Raw genomic sequence first — 9,447 nt, 5'->3', positions numbered from 1 at the left:
TCTCATTGCGGTGGCTTCTCTTGTTGTGGAGCATGGGCTCTAGGTTCATGGACTTCAGTACTTGTGGCACGAGGGCTCAGTAGTTGTGGTTTACAGGCTCTAGAGCACAGGCTCAGTAGCTGTGGTGAACAAGCTTAGTTGCTCTGCAGCATGTGGGATCTTCCCGGACCAGAGGTTGAACCTGTGTCCCCTTCATTGGCAGGCGGATTCTTAATGACTGTGCCACCAGGGAAGTCCCCACATCTTCCTTATCCATTCATCTGTTGATGGACACTTAGGTTGCTTCCACATCTTGGCTATTGTGAATAGCGCTGCTATGAATATAGGGGTGCATGTATCTTTTTAAAAAAATTTATTTATTTTTACTTATTTATTATTTTTGGCTGGGTTTGGTCTTTGTTGCTGTGCGTGGGCTTTCTCTAGTTGCAGCGAGCGGGGGCTACTCTTCGTTGTGGTGCACAGGCTTCTCATTGCGGTGGCTTCTCTTGTTGCAGAGCACAGGCTCTAGAGTGCGTGGGCTTCAGTAGATGTGGTGTGTGGGCTCAGTAGTTGTGGCTCATGGGCTCTAGAGCGCAGGCTCAGTAGTTGTGGCTCACGGGCTTAGTTCCTCTGCAGCATGTGGGATCTTCCCGGATCAGGGCTTGAACCCGTGTCCCCTGCAATGGCAGGCGGATTCTTAACCACTGCACCACCAGGGAAGCCCTGCATGTATCTTTTTGAATTATAGTTTTATCCAAATATATGCCCGGGAGTGGGATTGCTGGATCATATGGCAACTGTATTTTTAGTTTTTTGAGGACCCTCCATACTGTTTTCCATAGTGGGTGCACCAACTTACATTCCCACCAGCAGTGTAGGAGGGTTGGGAGGAATTTCTAAACAAATATTGTATGGTGTTTCAGTCTGGTGGTAACTATCTCATGCCGTTTATGAGCCTGAATCATGTGTTATTCTCTGTGTCATGTTTTAATTCAGGGGTGCAACGAGTGGCATCTATAAATGCACAAAGACTCTTTGCTGAATGGTGAACAAAATTAGACCTATAAGGTTAGAAGCAGAAAGTTAACTTTTGCCTGTAAATGTTACAAAGCCATAGGGTTGAGTTTCCATTTCTTCCACCAGAAGTGCTTTCTACTGAACTTATCAGTGTGTTTGCTCTGAGGACAGAAATCAAGCACAATCTAATTCACCTCACCAGGTTTGATCATCAGTTTCCACATCTCTTCTCCAGCTCCCTGAAGTTTGTGAATGTTTCTGGCCTGTCTAGAAGTGTCAGCCTTTACTACCTGTAAGGTTGTGACTCCATAAGCCATTTCCTTGAAGGGTTTTACAGCATCATTTCCATATATAAAATGCAGTCCTTGTTTCCTATCCATGGGAAGGCTTAAAACTCATACAAAGAAATTCATCTCTAAATATGACCCTCCTGGCTGGACTTGGTTACACATTTGGATTTTCCAATCATACTTTGGTGGGAAGGAGAACCAATTCTTATTGAACTTATGCCAATAACCTCCCTGGAAAGCAGGGGCCTTCCTGACCTCCATTATGGATAGTGCTACAGAGAAGGACATTTTATACCTCCTGGACTCTAATAGGGTATGACAATGTGGGTAGGTATTCTGAGGCATTTAGTCCCTGGCTTCGAAAAACTAGATGATCTGAAGTACACAGTATTATTTCTTTCATGAATCTTGAGGGATCATCTGAAATAAAATACCAGCTAAGGGGAAGGATTCACAAAGCTAATAATCAAGGAGATTTAGGGTAATAGTTCCTTTAACTATGCGTGTTAAGAGAGAGAGAGTTTCTTTCAGTTTGACGAGTTAAAGCCTGCTAAACTGAAGGTTAGAGATGCAATAAAAAGGCCCTTAATCAATCATATGCCTAGCAGAATATAGAACAGTAGAAAAGTACCAAAAACATTCCAAGACAACGCAATCTACATTCTGTCACTGGTTTCATTCAGTCCTACATGATGAATTCTCTGTAGGCAAATATTGGGTCAGCTGTCCATGTTTAAACATTTATCTGCTTCTAGATAAAGGAGTTCTAGAAATTCTGGGATTTAAGTGCTCTGGTACAGCCTGCCAGGCAAAGTCAACTCACACCAAAAGTCCAGAACTCATGAGTTAATTCCCTGAAGTATCAGTAAAGATTGCTGGCACGCTGTCATACACTGCTGGTGGGAATATAAAATGGTGCAGCCACTTTGGAAAACACCTTGACATTTCTTCTAAAAGAAGAATGTGAAGTTACCATTTGACCCGGCAATTCCACTCCTAGGTCTATATCCAAGAAAATTGAAAACATATGTCCACACAAAACCTTGCACATGAATGTTCATAGCAGTATTATTCATAATAATTAACAAGTAGAAACAACACAATGTCCCTCGACTGATGAATTGAATAAGCAATGGAATATTAATCAGCTATAAAAAGCAATGAAAGGCTTCCCTGGTGTCACAGTGGTTAAGAATCTGCAGTGCAAGGGACACGGGTTCGAGCCCTGGTCAGGGAAGATCCCACATGCTGCGGAGCAGCTAAGCCTGTGCGCCACAACTACTGAGCCTGCACTCTAGAGCCTGCGAGCCACAACTACTGAGCCTGCATGCCACAACTACTGAAGCCCGCACACCTAGAGCCCATGCTCCGCAACAAGAGAAGCCACCACAGTGAGAAGCCTGCACACCGCGAGGAAGAGTAGCCCCCACTTGCTGCAACTAGAGAAAGCCTGCACGCAGCAATGAAGACCCAACACAGCAAAAAATAAATAAATAAATTTATAAGAAAAAAAGCAATGAAGAACTGATATATACAACACAGATGAACCTTTAAAACTATATAGTGAAAGAAGCCAGTCACAAAAGACCACATCTTATATGATTCCATTTACATGAAATGTCCAGAATAGGCAAATCTATAGAGACAGAAAATAGATTAGTGGTTGCCTAGGGGCAGTGGGTCAGGGGGAGGTTGGAGAGGGGTAATGGAATAGGATTTATTTGGGAAGTAATGAAAATATTCTAAAATTGACTGAAGTAGTTGGTGCACAGCTCTGTGAATATACTGAAAGCCACTAATTTGTACGTTTTAAATGGGTGAATTGAATAATATGTGAATTATATCTCAATAAAACTGTTAAAAATAATGAGTATCTGATACAGTCCTTACTACGAAGATTGTATGATTTTCCTTTGATATTTCTTCCAGAAGGCATGATCTCTGACTTACATACAAGGGCATTTAAGCAAGTGTGAAGAGAGAGAAAAAACCACCTGTTGATGACAAGACTAGGTACCTCTGCTTTAATTTATTACAGTGTCAACTAAATACATCAGAATGGAAGACAGTGGAATTCCCTACTGGAGAGCAGGATAGAAGCAATGGGCCTTTCCATAACTCTTAAAGACTTAATTGATCATCACTCCCAGAGGGAAGGATGTAATATTACAGACAGTGAAGGTTTTGACAAATCTCCAGGGCATGACACTCTGTCTTGTAAAGTGTAAAGTGGGTACCACAATCACCTCCAACTGACAAAGTTATTATAATTCTAGGAGAAATCTTCTTAGAAGTAAATTTATTGACAACCTTTATACATGAACAGAAATATGCTACTATCCAACACAAGCTATATAATAATATATCCACAGTGACACTTTACCTATAGAAACGAATAGGGTATCTTGCTCTTCTCTTTTTAATTCGACAACTTTCCTGTACTCTGAACCCAATAAATAGAGAAGCTTGCTATTGAGGTAACTGAAAACTATGGAGTGCATCAATCACATGCAACTGTTTCTAGCATCCCTCTTCTTTGTGAGTGCTACCTGAGGTGAAGGAGCGAGGCTTTAGTGCTGTCTGTAGCTGTTTAGGAAATAGCAAAGATGTTTTGGGTGTAAAAGTCAGGCTAGCTATTTTATTACTTCAGACGTGGGGCCCAATTTCAGAGAAAAGCAGCATCAGAAAGGGCTTTCAGATAAGAACCCAGGTGTCCAAAACAAGAGATGACCATGGCTTTAGCTATTTTATTAACCAGAATTTTGCAGTGCTTTGTAATACCAGAGCCGAAGGCAACACAACAAACAGGAATTCCAGCTGCTCTAGAAGCAAGGAATCCTTTGTGGTTCTGTTTGCTTACAATCATTTGCAGGTTTTATATTTCCAAAAGCTTCATGAAAGTTAATAGACCCTTTTAGTAGTATACATTAAAAATACAAACTTTTTTCACTACCTCACATTGAGGACAACTGTATACTCACGACCAGGCATATGATCGACGTGTCAAGTTAGATTTTTAGTACTTTATTAAACGTAAGCTTACCAGTTACATTATTAATTTTAATATAGCTCAATACATATATATTTTGAATGTGCAGCCTAAATAATGATAGGTACAATGTTATTTTATTTTATTATTTTTTTGCGTTATCCGGGCCTCTCACTGCTGTGGCCTCTCCCGTTGCGGAGCACAGGCTCCGGACGCGCAGGCTCAGCGGCCATGGCTCACAGGCCCAGCCGCTCCGCGGCATGTGGGATCTTCCCGAATCGGGGCACGAACCCGTGTCCCCTGCATCGGCAGGCGGACTCCCAACCACTGCGCCACCTGGGAAGCCCCTACAATGTTATTTAAATCTTAAAATTTTTGCTTTAAAAATAAAATTAGCCTTATAAACATATTTTAGGATACTTTTTACTGCATTGATTTTATTCTTGTAATTTGAATCTGATGAAAAAAGTACATTCCATACAGACAAGTATGTAAAAAAATATATGCTCTAACAGTTTTATTGAAATATAATTGACCCACCATACAATTCACTCATTTAAAATGTGTGCAATTCAATGGCTTTTAGTAAGTTCATAGAACTGTGTAACCATCAATGCAACCAATTTCAGAGTGTTTTTATCATCCCCAAAAGAAACCCTGTGCCCCTTGGAGGCACCCCTCAACTGTTCCAACACCCACCCCTGCCCTACTTTCTGTCTCTAGAGATCTGTCTATTCTGGACATTCATATAAATGGAATCATATACTTATTTGGTCTTTTGTGATCTTTTGTGACTCGTTGTAAAAAGGATCGCGTAGTCTTCAAGAACTTGTATGCTTTCTGTCTCTGTTCCTTTTAATTTCTTAATTTTTTTCAGATAACCAAAAATCGTTTATTAATTACTTTTAATTAATATGTCTAAGCTCTTAAAATTAATTAGTGATCTTGGGATTACTATTTAAACTGACATTAAATAATTAATCACTGTTAATATTAAATACACACCCTAACTTTTACTCAGGTATTGCAAGCAAAGCAATTCTGTGGTTCCACATGGTTTGCAACGTGGCCTGAATTTTACATATCTCACTAGTTTTTATAGTTACATTTAGTTGAGACCCCACATTTATGTCTACATAGTTTTATATTCTTGGTGTAAAGAGTGATTACCTATGTAATCTATAAGACAAGCATGAGGAATTTAGAAAATTCCAACTAATTAGGTTTATCAGAATATAAATCCAAGCCTTACGAGTTAAAATGGTATGTTGGCATTTTACCCACATTGTGATCAAATAAGAGCCTTTTAAAAAATTGAAGTATACCAGACACACAGAATCCAAAAATCATAAATGTAGAGCTTGATGAATTTTCACAAACGGATCACACCTGCGTAATCAGCCCCCAGATCAAGAAATGGAGGCTGACCAGATACCTAGAAGCCCCTCTTGTGCTCTTTCCAGTCACCACCAGCAAACCCCCTCTAAGGGCAACAACTCTCTTGATTCTAACACCATGAATTTGTTTTGTGTGTTTTCAACTTTATGTAAGTGGAAGCACTTTTGTGTCTGGCTTCTTTCACTTGATGCGATGTTAGTGATATTTACCTATGTTGTTGCATGCAGGTATAGCTGCTATGTGGTCTTCCATTTGTGACTAGTCTTACATTATTTATCCATTCTATTGCTGACAGCTTTGGGGTTGTTTCCAGTTTGGGGCTATTATGAAGAGTAGTTCTATGAACATGTGTGAGCTTGTCTTTTGGTGAACATGTGTACACTAGGAGTAGAATTGCCAGGTCACAGGGTAGGCTTATGTTCAGCCTTAGTAGATACTGTCAAATGATTTTCCAAAATGACTCCCCCACCAACAGTGTATGAGAATTCCAGTTGTTCTGCATCAATGCCAACATTTGGTATTGCCTGTCTCTTGGTTTCAGCGATTCTGACAGTCACATGTTTATATCTCACTGTGGTTTTAATTTGCATTTCTTTGATGACTAATATGTTTATTGGTTCTTTGAATATCCTCTTTCACAGAGTGTCCAACTCTTTTTTCCATTGGGTTATCTCCCTTTTTAAATTGATCTGTGGGAATTCTTTATATACTCTGGATACAAGCCCTTTTTCAGAGATACACAATAGCTTTCTCTTAAACCATATTTAACACAAACATTTAACTTGTCCAGGTATTTACCATGATCAAGAGTATTAGAAATTGTAATTGTATATAATTCTCTTCTATTTGTTTATCAAGTATTGATACAACTTTTATTTTTATAATATTTATTTATTTATTTGGCTGCACTGGGTCTTAGCTGCAGCACACGGGATCTTTGTTGCAGCATGTGGACTCTTAGTTGCGGCATGCAAACTCTTAGTTACAGCATGCATGTGGGATCTAGTTCCCTGACCAGGGATCGGACTCAGGCTCCCTGCATTGGGAGCGCAGAGTCTTAACCCCTGGACCACCAGGGAAGTCCCTTGATACAACTTTTAATATCTTGGTTAAAAAGATTTATATAGATGGATTCCCTGGTGGCGCAGTGGTTAAGTATCCACTTGCCAGTGCAGGGGACACGGGTTTGATCCCTGGTCCAGGAAGATCCCACATGCCATGGAGCAACTAAGCCCGTATGCCACAACTACTGAGCCTGCGCTCTAGAGCCCTCGGGCCACAACTACTAAGCCCATGTGCCACAACTACTGAAGCCCTCGTGCCTGGGCCCGTGCTCCACAACAAGAGAAGCCACTGCAGTGAGAAGCCCGTGCATGGCAACTAGAGAAAGCCCGCACAGCAACGAAGACCCAATGCAGCCAAAAATAAATAAATAAAAAATAAACAAATTTATTTTTTTTAAGTCTTATACAGAAAGCTGTCTTAGGGCTAGTCTAATATCTATTTGGATATCTTTCATTCCCTATGTTGTCTTAGTAACCAGACACCTTTTTTTTTTTTTTTTTTGCGGTATGCGGGCCTCTCACTGTTGTGGACTCTCCCGTTGCGGAGCACAGGCTCCGGACGCGCAGGCTCAGCGGCCATGGCTCACGGGCCCAGCCGCTCCGCGGCATGTGGGATTTTCCCGAATCGGGGCACGAACCCGTGTCCCCTGCATCGGCAGGCGGACTCTCAACCAGTGCGCCACCAGGGAAGCCCCAGACACCTTTTAAAAAAAAATTAATTTATTTATTCATTTTTGGCTGGTTGGGTCTTTGTTGCTGTGCACGGGCTTTCTCTAGTTGCTGCGAGTGGGGGCTACTCTTCGTTGTGATGAGCGGGCTTCTCATTGCAGTGGCTTCTCTTGTTGCAGAGCACGGGCTCTAGGCACGTGGGCTTCAGTAGTTGTGGTGCGTGGTCTCAGTAGTTGTGGCGCACGGGCTTAGTTGCTCCGCAGCAGGTGGGATCTTCCTGGACCAAGGCTCGAACCCGTGTCCCCTGCACTGGCAGGCGGATTCTTAACCACTGCGCCACTAGGGAAGTCCCAGACACCTTCTATTAACTAAAATGTATTGTTCTTTTTTGAACACTTGTTTCTTTCTTCCTCCTTTTATTTTCCCAAGAGTTCTTGAAACCCTTGTTCTAAATTTATGTACGTGATTACCAGTCTCTAGACCAGTCATATTATGAGCTCCATTAAATGTGAGAGGCTTTACTATCTTGTCAATTTCCTTGTGGATAGGCAAAGGTAGTTTATAAAAAGAAATTGTACTCTCCCTTTGTTAATATAGCACAGATCTTTTGCTTGGGGGGAAGGGGCTGAGAAACAACCAAAGATTTTATTATTTGATCTCTTTAAGCCTATTTTGATATATCTCTTGGTTTACTAGGTTGACTATGGGCAGCAAAAAGAAACTTTCTTAGCCCTTTCTCTTATCCCTAGACTGCTTCTCATTCCTATAGTACCACATCTGGCTTCCCTTCCTGGGACTCTGGCATCCTTCAGCTGTCATGTAACCTCTCCAGTCTCTCTCCTCAAGGACACCCAGTCCTGTGGGCCCACACTGCCTCTTAAGCTCTTCCCTGGGACGGAAAGGCATCCCAGGCCACCCTGGTGGGAGAGAGTCTGTTGCATAGAACTGCCTCTTTAACATTTGTGTATTATCTGTAAGAGCTGAGGCGGGTGTTAAGAGATGGGGGTGGCCAGCATGTCCCGGTCCTTCCCTAGCGGGTGGCCTTGCTGCTTTACAGAGCAGCTGGACAAATTAGGAAGTGATATCTACTGAGACCACAAAGGGCCCTAACACAGACAGACAGACAAATGGGAGTCAGAAGCTCTGAAGCGTGTGTAATTGTCCACCACGCTGTGGTGGGAAATTAGTGCGCAGCGCCCCCTTGTGGGCTTCTGATGCAACCACAGGCAGTAGATGGCCGTATATGGAACTTGGCACTAAGGGGCTGCATCCCAGAAGGCATCACTGGCCTGCGTCCCTCCGTTCAGTTCCTGCCGCTGATAATTGGCGCGATGCCTGTGTATGGCAACTCTCCTCCTGGTCACATGTGGCATTGCCTCCCAGGGCACATGCAGGAATTCTGTGGACTCAAGCATCAGCCACATACCAACCAGAATTCCCCCCCCCCCACCTTTTTTGGCCTCACCGCGCGGCATGTGGCACTTCCCTGACCAGGGATCGAACCCTTGCCCCACGCAGTGGAAGCGCAAGTCTTAACCACTGGACTATGGGGGAAGTCCTTCTGACCATTTTCCTCTCATGCCCCTGCTTCATCTTTCCCAGGGCTCCAGCTGCTCCCCTTTTTGACTCTCAACACCAGTGGGCTAATTACACACACACACACAGACACACTCTCTCTCTCTCTCTCTCTCTCTCTCTCTCTCTCTCTCTCTCTCTGTGGCAGGTCTCCCGACTCCTCAGAACTCATACACCCATAGGTTTAGGGTGGGATGATGGGGAATAGGGAGGGGATGTTTCCTGCTTCCTCAGACTCCAGGATCAGCTCTCTCACCCGCCCTAGTCATGGAAGCCAGTCCCACATTCTAGATTTCTACCAAACATCTCCACTTGCTTGTCTCATCACTTCAGTTTCAAAGCAAAGCTGAAAGTCATCATGGTTACCACCAAGCAGTTCTTCCTCTCTGTCAACCTCTTGTCACCTAGACTCAGAAACTGGAGTAATTTCACTGACTCAAATGCACACATACTCCATTCATCAGGG

This window comes from Mesoplodon mirus (assembly GCF_964341445.2).
Source record: "Mesoplodon mirus genome assembly, chromosome: 4".
Classification (NCBI taxonomy): Eukaryota; Metazoa; Chordata; class Mammalia; order Artiodactyla; family Ziphiidae; genus Mesoplodon; species Mesoplodon mirus.
The sequence above is the reverse complement of the archived record's forward strand: the minus strand, read 5'-3'. Positions refer to the sequence as shown.